At 35.9% G+C, this 16812-nt stretch overlaps 1 pseudogene across 1 annotated transcript in view; it reads left to right on the forward strand.

Moving 5' to 3' along the window:
* Window positions 1-16480, forward strand: part of LOC143849968 (putative disease resistance protein RGA3) — a 31252-nt pseudogene extending 14772 nt beyond the window's left edge. The window contains exons 4-8 of the transcript XR_013235917.1: window positions 5020-5137; window positions 14740-15300; window positions 15389-15540; window positions 15665-16066; window positions 16166-16480. The product of XR_013235917.1 is annotated as a putative disease resistance protein RGA3 (transcript). The remainder of the gene's footprint in view (window positions 1-5019; window positions 5138-14739; window positions 15301-15388; window positions 15541-15664; window positions 16067-16165) is intronic.
* The last annotated feature ends 332 nt before the right edge of the window (window positions 16481-16812 follow it).

Here is a 16812-nt window from a genome sequence, read left to right on the forward strand (position 1 = left end):
GAACTCTTTGGTATCATTCATATTAATTGATCTTGTAGCAACTCTTCAATTCTTCTTCCTTTTTTATTTGGTGTTGGTTTGCTTTAAATGTTATTTGATTGATGATTTCATTTGCAATTGATTACATTCCCTAAACTTCTGCTAGAACTGCCTAAACTTCTGCTAGAACTGAGCATCAAAACTCAGTTAATTTTTCATCTTGCTTTAAAAATAAACTCTGTTAATTTTTATTGGAATTTCAAGTTCATAAAGAAAGTGCACTTATCCATGAAAAATGAAAACGAGAAGACAAAGCAGGTTTAAATGCTTGCTTTGTTGGTATGTCCAGGTTGAGATATTTTAATCTAAAATCAAGTTCAAAATTAGTTGATGTGATGCTAGTAGAGCTCTTTGTTCTAGTTCTATGGATTAGGGTGGAACACCATGATGCTGGAAAAGACATCTACTCAAACAAATTTTAGATGCCCATACAAAATTCTGTCTTACATGGTTCGAAGTAGGTTAAATGTTTTTCTTTGTTGTATGTCTGGATTGAATTTTTCTTCTCTAAAATCAAATCTGACATTAGTTGATATGATGCTAGTACAGTGTGTTTTACATTTTTCTTCATTTATTTTCAAATTTAGTTACCAATTAGTTTACAATAAATTGTTACCTTTTTTTGTAACAAAAAGAATCCAACTGGGATGAATTTACCACGTACACATTGTGGAATTTAAGCACTGTTCAGGCTGCTTTGGTTCTTATGTGATTTCCTTTTCTTTTCCTTAGTGGCTTTGTGCCTTGGTGTAGTTTTTTGTTTTATTTTTCTCTGTTCTCCTTTTTCAATTAGTTTCAGCTTATCCAAAAGAAAAGAAGTGTCTATATTAAGAATTTGATCAATGTGTGTAACTACAATCTATGCACAGTTAACTTTAACTAAGTCAAACAAGCCAACATGGATTTTTATTGAGCTTTCTATTCATTGGTCGTTCCTTGTCATCATTCATTGTATAAGAAGATGGAGTGGTGTCTAAAGAATTTTCTTTCGCATTTATTACAAGGATTCTCTTTTCAATTTATCACACCAACTTCTATTAGAAATTAGCATCAACATTGAAATAATTTTCCAATTTGCTTTTACCTTTGTTTCTATCTCTCCCTCTTTCTCTCTCACACACATATTGAATTTTTTTACTACAGAAGAAAAATTAAAAACACAGACATGCAAACACACTGGCATATTGACTTCTTTTTTGTTAAACACACACACACACACACACACACACATGTTAACATAAAATGCTTCATTGGATCTTTCTTAGTTGCAAGTTATTATCGCCCTAAACTTTCTCCAATTTATTTCAAAATCTCATCTACTCTTTTAGTTTGGGCCTTCCAAATAAAGAATGATAAAGAGGTTGGAGGTTATATCCTAGCTTATCTACCCAAAAAAAAGAATAATCCCTGCCTATTTCCATTTGTTTCCACTTCTCCATCATTTTTGGATGCCTTTTATCCATTCACTGAGGTTAGTCAAAAGTCTCAGTTGGGACCAAATGTAATTCGAAAGACTGTATCCACGATTTCTTGTGAAAAAAAGGATAAATGTGGGACTGTGGTTTTCGGATTTAGAATACAGTACAGTAGACAACAAAAAGTTAAGCTTTTACCTCTTCATTTTAAAGAATTTCCTTTTGGGGGCCCATTTATGAAATAATATTATGCTAGAATAAGCGTATTATTTCCTTTCATCTATACTCAAACCTATATTAGATAGTTTCTACAGACTGAACATGTTCTCAAGCCAATTTTGTTGAGAAAAGTTTATTTCATCTTGGCATTCATATCGGTTCTATATTTGGATTTCAATCCAATGACCAATTTACTTTTGCCAAATCGCAAGCTTGTTTTGGATTTTGCTTGAGTCGAAACTATCATCTACCCTATCCGGAAATATCAACTCATCTTGCAACATATGAGGAATATTGTTGTTCTTCTCATTGTTCTTTCATATTCAGTCTAGATAAAATTTCCTTGAAGCTGTGATAACAAAATTTTCATAAAGAAGGAAGTATTCCTTTACTCAAACCTTCAAATTCCCAGACCATCTTATCATTTTTGGTTCACAGCGATGACTTTCTATCTTACTCAACAATAATATCCTTGTTGCATTTTGATATTTCGTATACTATTAGAATCAGAACCTTGGGTTTTAAGTCTATAGTTTTCCTTTTGGAAGGAGGATTATAGGATGATCCCTACATATTCAAAAACGAATTTATCTAACATAACAACATATAAAAATTAAACTTCATTGGAAGGTACCTATCGTTCTTTTTCCACATTTGTCCACTGATCTCAGCTTTAGTGTAGATACTTGATAGGTCGATGTATTCGTTTCATCTACTATATTTCTTAGTCCTTTTTGTTATTTTCTTCTTCTTATTTCATGGAAAGACTCTGGCCTAAACACCTCTTAGCAGCATTGCTTCTCATACTTTTTTTAGTATCAGATTCCAACTCATCTTCCCTCTTTCTTTAGTAGCTCTTTCCTCAAATTATTTCCTCCATAATAAGATTGAGTTCAGCTTCCTACTGATCAAGAGTCCTCCAGTTGACGAATCGGTTTAGAATATGGGCCTTCCAACACTTCTCAGTTTCCTCCTTGATTTCCTTTTGAGGTAGATAAGGTTCCCTTTTATCTTTCTTGGCACATATCATACTTTTATAAATCCCATTTGAAACAGTCAATCCTTAAGAGCCCAACATGAGAACAGGATTGCTGCAACTTCAAATAGCTAATAGGAACCTGCCTATCTAGAACTCAAGATTGATGCAGAACTGATGCAAATCCGAAGTAAACACAACATCAATTGGAAGGATGAAGTAGAGAGATTGAAAATCTTAGAAATTTTTTTAGAAATTGCCCACTAAATAAAAAATTCCAAAATCATGAACTTTTTTTTTCATGGAAGCACTAAAGAAGATCCACTAAAATAAGTAATCATGAATTGTTCGTATATAAAAGGTTCCAAAATAATGAACTTCTTTCCCATAGCAGTAATAGAACTGTTCCATCAAAAAGAGTAATTATGAACTTTCCACTGAAACCTTACAATGAAGTACGTAGATAGTACTTGTACAAAAAGCATCTTCTAATTTCTAAAGCATAACTTTCTAGTCCCAGACTGATAGTCCTTTCTAAATGAACCCAAAAAAATCTCCTTTGTACTCTATATCTGTTGAAACATAAGTAATTAATAATATTCTTTACCTAGAAAGACTCAAAAAAGAAAAAAGAAAAAAAGAAATTTGCTAAAATAAAAAAACTACTAAATTTTGATTTACCGACTTTCGGAAAACAATTGATGACTATTTCTCCTAAAACTACAATTGTTGTAGCGATCCGAATACGAATCGCTACAACATTGGTAGAAAACATAAAGTAGGATGTGAAGGAGATAAATTTAATAACAATGTTAACGGTAAAATAGCATTTAACACTACCTAAAAGTTGAAGGGAAGATAGGCTTGTCTTCCATTCTATATTTGTCAAAATTACCAGTTTTGAAGCTTATAAATATAAAATGTCATATCAATCAAAAGTTCCTTGCATGAACCTACTACCTTATCTCATACATGCTAGAATTAAAGACTTCGAACAACTTACAAGGCATAACAAAATATGAAACGTAAGGTCATGCAACCTAGGAACAACCTACAATGCGTGGAAAATTCAAATATTGACCGCATTCAACCAAGAAACAATCTTCAATGCATAGAGAATTCAATGTAGTCAACTTTTGGAAAATGCAACTATCATAACTACCCATTTAGGTCCCCAATATGTCATCAAAGAAGATTGACCATTATTCTTTTCTCTATTAAAAATGCCTCCATTTTATGTTAACTTCCTCTCTTTCTTTCATTCTTTTCAATTTTGTCCTCTTTTATCATGGTAAATGAAAATATGTCCCCCTGTGAACCATATGACTTCTATTCTTTGTATGACATCACCCCCCAGTTGGAAAGAAATTTGCCCTTGATAATTCATTCCACTCTCCACCATGGAACTCCACGCAAGTGAATAACTTCCCAAAAAACAAAAGTAGCTTGCATCACAAGCCATCCATTGAGACTATCTTTTGCCTTGAATGTCTCCTTCCATTCATTACCCGACTTGATTTGGATTTGATCTAGCCACTTCGTAGTTTGATTTTGTAGAACATTGTGCACTAGTGAGCATTTCAAGCATGTCATCTAACTATGTCTCTACATGCTTTTTGATTACCCTTTATTGGAATATTTTAGTTTTTTGGTAATTTCTACTGTAGAAAATACTTTGTCATGCTCATTAATAGAACAAAGAAAAATAGATTATTCTCCCCGCTACATGATTTCTCTCCTCTCCTCTCCACCCCCACCCCCACCCCCTCCCCATCCACCCCCTCTCTCTCTCTTACATGATTAAAGAAGAAATTACACCATACCAAATCTTAGGGATCAACATCCCTTAATAAGGGATTGAGTTTAAATTCCTACTAGATATACATATTTCCTTTCTTCTTACACCCATCGAAGCCATTGGTTCTTCTACCTGTCCTATATAGTTCTCAATTCTATCTTCTTTTCAAAACCCCAATCCCTCTCAGCTCCAAAAATGGCAATCCCACACAAACGCTACTCTCCTCTTTAAAAATTTTACTCTAAAGTTTTGTTGTTGTCTGACAGTAGACTTTGCCAATAAATCGTTACTATGAGTACAAGGTCATTCAATTCTTTATTATTTAGTTCCTTTTTTTGAATGCCCATTATTGTTTGAATTATTTACTTGTTTAGATATTGCTTCAATTGAACATGACAGTGAAAAGAATTTTTAACTTGTAGTTTTTTACAACTTTACCTTCCACGACTTTATTTCTCTGGAAATGTTTATGTTTATGTACTCAAGCTAAGAAATAAATCTAAGATGTACCTAATTGACCTAAGCTTCAAGTAATTTAAATGCCAACTTACATGCTAATCTTTTTATTTTAGGTTAAGCGAAATTGGTGGGCACCATTCTCTCATTGTAAAATCAAAAGGCAGAATATCTATATTTGCAGCCTTGAACGGATATTGAACATCATGAAGTCCAGAATGTAATATCCAATAGGTATCTTCGCACAAACATACCTATGGTTGGTTAGTATGCAAATCATGATTGCACTTGTATCAACAACAAAGATAATGTTATTGTAACGACCCGATTCCGTCAAGTCGCTACGAGCAAAAGAACAACGCAAAAATCATGGAAATATTTTTTTTTGATAATCAACAACCACGACAAAATCTTATTCCAAATTAAATAAGTCTTACCATAAGAAGGGGTCCTTTCAATACTCATACTCCAAATGAAAAGTAAGTTTTAAATCACTAAAGTCCAAACTAAAGAAAGTCTCGACAAAATAAAAATAGAAAATGACGCAAGACATCAAAGCGCAAAAATCCAAGAAGTGAACTCTCCGATCACACGGTCCCCTATCCCATGATTCCTTCGTTTGCAAACGCTCCGCCATCTAACGCCTCAACCCCTGTGGTGGAGGAAACAACGTTAGAGCAGGGTCCTCCAGAGACCGAGCAGAGTAAGAAAGACAATATAAAAAGTGCATACAATATAATCCAAATGCTTAGCAATATCTAGAAACAATAATAAAGACTGAAATGAATTACACTATCCATGGCAATATAAATAAAAGAGTGACAATGATTCAAGTTTATACTATGTATGCAACGATTATGTAAATTGAGACAGCACATTCCCCAGTTACATCCGGCTTTTTCCCCAGTTTACTTTACTGTCAGTTCTTTTCTGACTTTCTCCTTTTTGCCGGTGTCCTTGCCGCACGACCACCCAGTACCCCTGTCCAAAGGTAGTGGCGTTATGGACTCGGATTTCGGTCTCGCATTTAATGCCGAGCCGTTTCGGGGATACTATCCCTTTGGATGGTTTGCCAACGAAAGGCTGTACACGCTTCTCGCGTTGGCCTTTGGACCTTAGGTCCCAGGATGATACCACCACACTCTTAATTTCCCCTTCACTCTCCCCCATGTATGATATGCAATTTGGGATTTTAAATTACATTACCTTTGTCTTCTTTCCTGCATTCTTTAGCATAAGGTTTAGAACGATTTATTTCTCATTTCATTTTATTCCAGGTAAGCAAGTATAATTAAACTACGCAGGTATCAATAAGACAAAATTTTATAAATAGAGCTACATTGCATATGACAAATTATATTGGAAACCATTACAAAGCAAGGTCTAGCTGTCACCTGCCTTTAACTTACAAACAAGGTGAATAGATCAGTCCCTGCTAGAAGGAGAAGGGAAGCGGTCCTGAAGGCAAATCAGTAAGTGAAATAGAGTCAATTTATTTCGGTCTAGGTTCTTTTAATCATTTTCATATTTTCTTTATTAGGAGGAGCCCCTGACTTTGGGGTCAACAGGGTACCTGCAACGATACAACTGCTGTCCTGTCTAAGGTATAAATACAACACAGGCAGCACTATAGCTGTCCAGGTTTAGGTATTAAAAGCAGCAAGTAACCCAGTACAGACCCTACACATGATTTTGAACACTCAAGGAAGAATTTATTTTGAGGGCCTAAAGGGCTGTTGGAAATATGGACATATAGGAAATCGTTTAAATCGTGTTATTCAAGCAGACCCTGCTAGGATACGATGGTGTTTAAAAAGAAACAGACCTATGAAAGAACATGAATATATGTAAGTGTGGTAGCATAGTATTAGAGATGGAAAACTTACACAAAATCATTTAGTGTGCAGAACTGATGAGATTTTAAAATACACGCTAGGATCATTTAAAAAAAATATATACGTATCGAATTGATGAGAAATGAGGTTAGACACAAGATTCATTTTAAATGCTTTTGTAACTAGAACAGATAAGGTGAGAAATTGTGTACGAAAGTAAATAAATGTACTTGTATGAATATACGTTGTGAGATAAGAATTTGTCCCAAAAAGAAAATTATTTTGTAAGTCTATGCTTAATTAAATATACTTATCTATGTCTGCCTGTGAGCAGAATATGAATGATTACACTTATTTATCATGTATGAAATCTGTTTGTGATGAAAACATGAACAAACACATATTTTGCACGAATATGATACGTCTGTGAATGAAAATATGAATGAATAAATTTCATTTAGGTATGCGCATAATCTGCCTGTGAATAACTATGAAGGAATACACTTATTTTTCAGGTGTGAAATCTGTTTGTGATGAAAACATGGACAGATTCATTATTACCAAGCACATGATCCGTTGGGAATGAAACATGAATAAATAAGTTTATTTAGATATACGCATAATCTGCCTGTGAATGAAAATATGCGTGAATATAATTATTTGCATGTGAAAAATCTGTCTAAGAGGAAAATCTAAATTAATACATTATTTCCATATGCAGGGATATGCATAGAATCGATCCAAACCAGAAGTTTGTATAAAAAAATCCTTTTTGTGTCTAGGGAAGCACGAACTTGACGAAAATCCCATTGGATGATTCAGTATCAACAATACGAGGGTACTTACTTGGGGATCAAGGTTGAAGATTGAAGTAGAAAAAGCCAATGATTTTCTTTCTCTATTCCATTACTTCTCTTTTCTCTCTCTCTTTTTTTTTTTTTTTTTTTGCAAGCTGCTGCTGCTGGGAGAGCTTTTGGGCGTGACTAGGGAGGAAAGTCCCACAATGGCTTCTTCTTTCTTAAAAGAAAACCCTACTTTCTATGTTGTGGGATTGGTTCCTAAACTAAACAAATCTAATTAGATTTGCAAGTTTCCATTCTTTTTAGGTTTCTTTAGTCTCTACCTTAATACTTAAAATGACTAATAAAAGAAACACCATCTAATTTATTTTTCTTTAGATCTCTTTCCTGCATCATCTCCTTAGATCTGTCATTCCCTTCTATGATTATTGGTTTTCACATTCCTAAATTATCTACCAGTCTATCTTTTAAGATATGCAGGTATATTAAAGTCCTCTAATTAAACCTAAGTGGACCCACACCATGCACGTTTCCCCATACAAGGGAAAACGTGGGTTTCTTCCCTTCACTTTTAATACAAAAAATTTTTCCACCTTTTAAGTGATATTTTCCACGGAAATTATTTTTATAACAAGACTTATTTTCTTCTCTCAATTAGAGAATTTAGATATAACTTTCAATAGCCATAGATTCTAAGATCTATGGATCCAAGCAAATCAAAGGGAAAAGAGTGATTAAAAAAAATAAGATCAAGGGTTGATCAACGATGGATCGTTGATCCCCACCCTTGAAAATAAATCCACTGATCCAGTGGCCCAAATCTTAGGGTTTTGAAAGAAGGAGTTAATCACAGTCATTACAGTTACATTGGTTTTAAGCTTCGGAACTTCCTAAAGGAGTCTCAGGGACTGGCCTGTGACTGAATATATGAAATGAAAGCATATGTGGTTCCCTTTTTAGCACAGAAACAAGTCTAGAGAGTTGGATTACAATATTCTTAATAGCTGCCATAAATTCAAAGAGCCAACAATGAAATCGTTAGCAATTCTATTTAGAATGCCTCTAGATGTACAACCCAAGCTGATTTTTGAAGCTCCATCTTTGTTAATATTTTTTCTTTTTCTTCGCTAGAGTGCATTGTGGGTAACTTTCTACTATAGCTTCCATGCTAGTAACTATATTAATCTTTTTCTTTCTTCTGGGTAAGTGTGGGTAACTTTCTACTATAGCTTGCATGCTAGTAAGTATTTCTTATGGGTCAGTGGGTAGGGATTGCAGTGCAAGGCCACCGGATCAATCCTTAAGTCTTAAAATCATTGAAAGACTGATGCTTCAGATGCAACAAAGCAACTGTAGTAAACTTTTCAACACTAAAACCATGTTTTTTCCTGTCTTAGCAATCTTACTGGCTGGGCCCTTTGGACTATTCGTCTGTTGACACTACCGTTGATTTATCCTCGATTGTACGTATTACATGCTATGAATTTAACAGCTTGAATCATTTGATTGGGAGGCTCTGCCCCTCCCCCCCTCCCTCGATGATTACTCGGTGTAGAAATCTGAAGGACCTAATTCGATCTTGCGTCCAAAAGTAACATTAAAACAAGTATAATGATAACACAAGTGTTTTATGTGGTTTGAAAATGGTGCCTACATCCATGGGAGAAACCACAATGTTCTATTATGTGAGAAACAAATAGACAAAGATTACAATAGATTAATGAAGTAGATTGGGCGGCAAAGAAAAAGGATGGGCTTCATAGGCTGGAGGATTGGATTCTAAGAGAAGAGGCCTCAGAAAAATCAAACTTGAATGAAGAAGACCAATCTGTCAATGAGGAATTGCTCTATGATGAATTCATCACCATTCTGGAAGATTTGGAGAAGTGTTTTGGGTAAGGCAGAATGTTCTTATGTTTTCGGCAATTTTGTGGGTGTTTTTTGCTTCTGTTGTTACCTAACTCTGGCTTTTGTTTTAACGGCGAAAATCTTTTGCTTAGGCCTATGCTTTCTGGTTCCAGGTATGCCTGGTCCAGTATCATTGATATATATGTATTGCAGGGCGAGACTCCTGGTCCCCAATGCTGTTCAAAGTATCAATGAAATTGTCATATTTCAAAAAAAAGGATTAATGAAGTAGAACTATTGGTGGGTCTTCGTATCTCCAAGGAAGAACTATTCGGAAATCTTATAGTTGAAGGTGATCCAAGCAACATGATAAGATGGGCTAAAAGAATGTCCTATGGACCATGGAGATAAGTAAGATGGGTGTTAGAATTATTCTATCTACACTTATTCTATCTATAACAAATTCATTTCAACATCCTTCAACCACATTTGTACATCTACTAAAGATATTGCAAATAGGCATAAAAAGAGAGACTGTGGAGTGCTCTTCACTGAGCATTGAGAACACCCTCCACTTCCAGTAGTTTGTGGGACACTTCAGGGGGGATGTTTTTTCTATTCCCATCCGCTACATCTATCAAAGTAGTGAAAGCTTTAGCCATTCTGTGCTGTTGTGTCGCTTCAAGCACTATTTTCCTGATGGCAGGTTCTTCGAGATTTAGTTTTTTCTTAGGTCCTATTCGTTTTAGATTGCGACAACTGATTGTGAACCTCAAACCTATTATTGGACTCAAAATCAAATTTAATTTTGAGTCCAAGAATCGGTTTGGGGTTCACAATCGGTTTTCACAATCTAAAACGAACAGGGACTTAGGCATAGTGAATTATAGAGTGGTTAATACTTTGTAGCCATCTTCTTGGTGGATGGGAAGCTTTTTCTGTTACCGGATTTCCTGGGACATCTTGTTCCATTTTGCTATAACTCAAGGTTTTATTTTCATATGCTATATTGTTATCTTTAAAAAGAATAATACCGTGTAGGCAGGTGGTTGCATTCAGAAAGATTTCCAGGTATGAGTCATGATCTTGAGTTGAGTTGACATGGCTAGTCACCCTATTGAATACAACGGTTACAACACATTCTTAAGTATTGGATAAAACTAATTTTGCGTAAAATAGGACAATAAATTAGATACTACATAAATTATTTTTTGAAGTTAGTTTGGAAACTTGAGGGCTTGTAACTCCATGTTCTCCAAACCTCAAACAAGGACACGGTCTAGGACAACTGACAAAAGTGTTAGGACCACTCTTCACAACCTTGTTAGGCAATATGGATCCCAATTGTTCCAATACTCGGGCATATGGGTGTTTGGCAGTATGGGTGAATGGAGCTGGCATTCACTTTGTAATTTCTAATATTCGATATTGACTTTACTTTCAAGGAAACATTACTGTAAATAAAACTTTTCTGCATTAATACTAACAGAAGCAGAGAATCTGTATGAATATACTAAAACAAAATGCATAATAGTGAGAGGCTGCAAATTTTAGAAAATACCAGAATAATTTAGTGACATTCATATTATTGTTAACCTACCACGGAATAACTTCATAAGTAGCGAAACACTTTGATTATATTGCCTGCAATGTAACACTGAAATGTATTGACAATCTCATATTCTTGTATATGAGAGCAGAGCAATATATTAAAATGTTGTCCATGATTACTTATATTATTAGGTTGCATCAGTAAACAGAATTTGAAATTCAAAAAGTTCCGAATTTGCTAATTAATGCTCTACATATTGGCCCATACCAATGTCCTACTGACAAGTAGAAAAACCAAAGAAATCCAAATGCCAAACATGCAATCCACAAACCAAAGAGTTGCGAAGTAAATGTTTGCATAACTTATTAAATGTCTTGCTCCTAGTGATAGTACTTTCAGTACCCAATAGCTTAAGTGTTGCTGCTTCAGGCACCTCTTAGCTGGTGTGTTATGTTAAAGCATAAGTTTGAACTTGAAGAGGACCCTATTGGGTTGTTGTACCCTGAAAATTGCTTGGTTTACGATTTGAGGTGGACTCTCAAGTAATAAGAGAAATGACAATACTTTGTTGTACCCTGAAAATCGCTTAATTTACGATTTGAAATGGGAGTACTTGGTCTCTACCTCCTCTTATAAGTTAGGCATTTCTCTTAACTCTATCCAAATTCTTGAGTGGCGGGATTAGCTAAATTAAGATATGATCATCGTTTATGATCCACGGCTCACTCAATTAGTGCCCTAACTACTTCAATGGAATAAGCTCCAAAGACACTTTTAATCATTGTGCTGGGACAATCTGGTCGATGGTTCTCCAGTCATCTTGATGAGGAATTTAGCTATGCCACCCACTAACCTTACATTATGAGTACTACTGTATCGAAGCCAATGGGAAGATCAGTCCCAGGGCTCAATCTAAGTTGCTAGCCAGGGTCAAGATGGATGAAGGGGTTGTCATGGAGATTTGTAAGGAATTGTAGGATCCATAGCTGGAAATAGTGCTGCGGACCCGGAAAAAATGGGAAGATAGTTGCAAGGAAATCAGATTCCATAGCTAAGAGAACAAAATCACTTGCACATGATGAAACTCTTTTTTCCTGACAACCCCAACCGCCATCCCCCACTCCCAACCCAGCCACACACACACAGATAGTGATCCATTCTCGTATTCCGTTTCAAGAAATTCAATATAGATGAAGGACTGTTAAAAAATCTAGACAAGTTGTATCCAGATGGCCTTTCTGAAAAAGTTGTGAATCTTGAAGGCATATACCATTAGCTGCCCAATTTCAATTTGAAGGACTTCTGTTCATTTTTTCTATCTCTCCACCTTGTTTGGACCCGTCAAGTTACAATCTTGTGAAACTACCAGTTACTCCAAAAGCTTAAGCTGTTGGAGGAGGCAGTATTTAATCTTTTTATACTTTAACACTCCCCCTCACGTGTGACCCCTGTTTTAGGGTTAGCCTACACGTGGCACATGTGGCCCCTCTTTTGGGTTTTGCCATTGCATGTGGATTTTGCTATCCATGAAGTTTGAACCCAGGCATTTGCTATGATACCATGTGAAGGCAGTGTTTAAAAATGCGGATTTGACGCGGAACGCGGCCGAAGAAAATCCTTGTCGACTCGGCGCGGACACGGTTGACGTGGCCAAGAACGCGGTTGACGCGGCCAAATTAGATGAGTCGTTATTTTTTATTAAAAAATAAATGAAAAAAATACAAAAATCCAAACCCATTTAAGTAGGGCCCAACAAATGAATAGTTTAGATCATCTAACCAAGTGCAAGCCCGCTAATTTAAAAAAAAATACATTCAAGAAAAACATTTTTGATGGGTAATTTTTCTTGGAAAATTTTTGAGTATAATGATATGATTATGATTTAATTGGAGGCATATTCTCATAAATTGAAGGTCCATCTAAGTAAATGTTGAATAGGTTTAGTTTAAGTTATCTTTTTGTTTTTCAGGTGTTAAAAATGTAAGAAAATTTAGAAATATTTTTTAATAACCAAAAGAAAGAGGTTATATATATCAAAAAAGGAGATTTTATATGGTGTAAGCCCTTAAAGTCCCTTATTTTTCTAGAAGTACTGTACGGACCACACTAGAGGATGATCCAAACTGTCCATGTGATCCAAACAGTCCATGGCCCATCACATGGACGGTTTGGATCATTCTCTAGTGTGGTCCGTACAGTACTTCTAGAAAAGTAAGGGACTATAAGGGCTTACACCATATAAAAGAATTATATCCTTGTCTTCTTAAATGGCTGTCCAGGCACCCACACCCAGAATGAGTTAGAGAATAAGACAAGCAAAGCTGCAAAAGTCAGGCTGGAATTGACAACTTCACTGTGTACTGCACTGCCCAAAAAAATAATAATAATGTATTTGCCCCTTTGTTTTATTCGAATCACCCCTTGGTTTTACTCGGGACAGCCCTCTCTAGTGTATTTATGACTACTATTTTACATTGGAGGGGCTGTCTCAGGTAATGAAAGGGGGCGTATTTATCATTTCACAAAATCATATTATTAGATCCAGTAAAAAAACGAACTACTACTTCTTCTTCTTCATGAGTTAGGGTATTATAGAGGGTTTTCTCTGCGGCTTTAGGTACGTTTCTCTCTGTAAATTTTATCTTTTTTTTTTGAATGGTTGAAGTTAGGATGGAATATGAGTTCAAAATGGCCACGACTCGGCCAGGACTCGCCGAGTCCAGGACTCCAAAACGCGGCCACCGCAAATCCGCGTCGACTCGGCCGAGTTCCGAGCTGAGTCGCCGAGTTTTAAAACACTATGTGAAACTACCAGTTACTCCAAAAGCTTATGTTGTTGGAGAAGGCAGTATTTAATCTTTTTATACTTTAACAAATTTGATGGCTTGAGCCAAGTATTTCATCTTTGGATGCAAAGTTATATTATGGAAGGATTTGCTCCACATCCTTTGAGTTATGGAAGGAGAGGTATACGAGAAGGTTCAAAAAATGTTGCAAGTTATGTCTGATCAAACTTATTAACGATGATGTCTCGGAAATGTCTACAAATACTAAGAAAACTGATGACTTCTAGGTGTTTGTCTTCCGTAGAAAAAACCACCCATTCAGAATTTAGTTCTTTCCTCGTCTGAGACTGGAAAAAATGAACCATCTTGCAAAATTTGCATCTATCTTTGGGAGATTAAATCTCTCAGAAATGCGCATGTCCATGGCGATTAAACAGTACGGCGGCCACCAGATTCAAAATATTCTGTCCTTTTATTATAATTCTCAATATTACAAGAAAATACGTCATCTTGCTTATACACTAGCCAAAGTCTAATATCTGGTTGGATAGATTTGCTCAGCCTTTTTGCTGGATATTATCAAGGACATCAAGAAAAAGTAAAGAAGGCCGTATATCGTTTTAATCTTTGCTAATTAATAGTGGGGCTAAATAATTTTCTTATCAGCTACCTAACTGCCTCTTAGTGTACTATTGCAAAACTTATTTTGAATAGAGATCGGTGGTGATTAAATTCATTTTAATGTCTTTATTGGGTACTTTCTTAAATACAGTGGTTTACCTTAAATACTCATTACTGTTTGAATGTGTTGTTTAGATGTTGCTTCAGTGGAACATGACTGCATAAAGAATTTGTCGTATTGTAGTTTTTTCTCCAAATTTATATTCCATGAGGTTATTCCTCTGGAAATTCTATGTTCATGTAATATATCTATGGAGCAAATCAGAGATGTATCAATTTGAGCTAAAATTCAACGAATATAAATTCAACTTACATGTTAATCTTTCCATTTCAGGTTAAAAAATTCAGTGGGCACCTATGTTGCATGGATTCGGATTCACTTGTCAAGATCAGACATGGATTCGAGGTTCGGATTCGGCAAATCCCAAAAAGTTGGACTCGGGATCTGACACGGATTCGAGGTTCGGATTCTGCTCCCTAAAACTCTTAGGTGTTGTGTATGACTTGAAAAGCCAGTTGTGCTAAACAGCATCCATCCAAGTGCAACTGTTGCTTGACTTCTCCACCAATCTCTATTCAAGGGAGATAGGTCATTGGGGCCCACCTCTTGGTTATTGCTGTTGGAGATATTGTGATGAACTGCTTTGGGTGTTTAATAAAATAGAAGCTGTGTTTCCAAAGCTTGGAAAGTTGTCCTTGTGTTCTGTTCGTTGGAGTAATTGGCAGGTATTTTCAAAGGAAATTGAATGGTACTCTTTTTTTCCAATAATAACATTCCTCCCATCATTTTGTAATTCTCCCATTGAGCTTAAGGGTGCAACTTGGGTTGAGTCGAGTTGAGGTTTTGCTAAAAAAATGAATTGGAATCAAGTGAATGGGTGAAAGAGGTGAAGAGGTATGTCAACTTGGAACGACTTGTTTTGCTCTCTCAAGTGAATGAACTTTTTTGCTGCTGATTATTGTGTCTCACACTTCTTTTACAGTCATTGGAGACGCCAAGTCCAAGAAGGTGTTGGTCTTGAAGCAGAATGGAATGCTAAATTCTCAGAACATGAGAAGAAGTATAAAGAGGAAGCGGCAGAGTTGAAGTCACTCATTTGGTGAATTGCCTGCTGGATGGGAGAAGGTTCTGCCGGTGAGGAGTTGGGATTGATTGTTCTTTAACACGCATTTTCAGGCCTCTAATAATTGAAATTTCTATTATGAACTTATGTAAATACATTGTTTTCTCATCAGCCATTGGCTTTACTTGTTTGCAGACGTTCACTCCTAGAGTCCTGCTGATGCTACTAGAAATCTGTCTCATCCTGTGAGAGTGCCCAACAGAGAAATGCATCCCCGTGGGAAAGTCTCTTTATTCAAGCTTTATGGGAGGGATCAATGATATTGGTGAAGGTGCAGTTGGCCTTAGAGGGTTCTTTTAGAGCCTTAAACCAACCCAATAGGGCCGAACGCTCAACTTTGATTTCACTGTGACAACTTTCCATGAAAGTATTGGCATAATCCTCAATCTGCAGAAATGCTGTGACTTCCTGTGAGACTTTCTCAGAGGAAAACCAGAGATTTGGTTGGAGAAGAAAAGAAAGAACTGGAAAGGGCCTGGAAGAATATTAGAGTTTTCGTTTGCCACGGAGATACTGAGCAGAGATACAAAGTTGAAGGTCAGGACGGTTTACGATCTGTTCTATTTGTTTGATTAGATATTTAATTTGCTTTAGCTCATTGATCAATTGTTTATCCAAGCAAGTTTTTTGCTGTAGGGACTTGCCCCCAAGGAGGAAGAGAAGAAAGAAAACCTGCAGAGACTCAGATGATGGTATTGGTTTCAGTTTGTTTGATTAGATTTCATTTGATTTTTAGGGCTGCTTGTTTGATGAATTTGAGTTCAAAATTTTAATCACTTGATAATCGAATTTCTTTGTTGATTGGGTGGATTTATGATCCCCAAAGAATGATGGTCTGCTTTCTGTTTATTGCATGTAAGAAGTGCGCTTGTTAAAATAGTCATCCCTTTAAATGCATTGTAAAATAACCAAATTATTACGTATTGAAGGGTATTTAGCCATTTAACATTACAGTAAGTGTATCATGATCACTTATGAAATGATGATGAAGTCACTTTTGTTGCAACTGATTATGTTGATAATTGATGCTTCGCATAATCGGTTGCCATAACTCACCATCACTTGTTGTATAATCTGAAACAAACAGGGCCTAGAGAGTTTTTATTTTCTTCCCCATCACTCTGTTATGTTTAATATATATTTTTTGGGAATTGTAGCGTCCATTGCAGAAGGCATTTCGGGGATGGTCTGTCGCATGTCAGGCACCCACCTCGTCAATGGAGACAAAAGCTGTTGTCTTTATTCATGAAGTGGCTGGTCTGACATGCGACAGACCCGCCACG

This window comes from Tasmannia lanceolata, unplaced genomic scaffold (assembly GCF_043159265.1).
Source record: "Tasmannia lanceolata isolate RefF3 unplaced genomic scaffold, GAP_Taslan_0.1 ptg000018l, whole genome shotgun sequence".
Classification (NCBI taxonomy): Eukaryota; Viridiplantae; Streptophyta; class Magnoliopsida; order Canellales; family Winteraceae; genus Tasmannia; species Tasmannia lanceolata.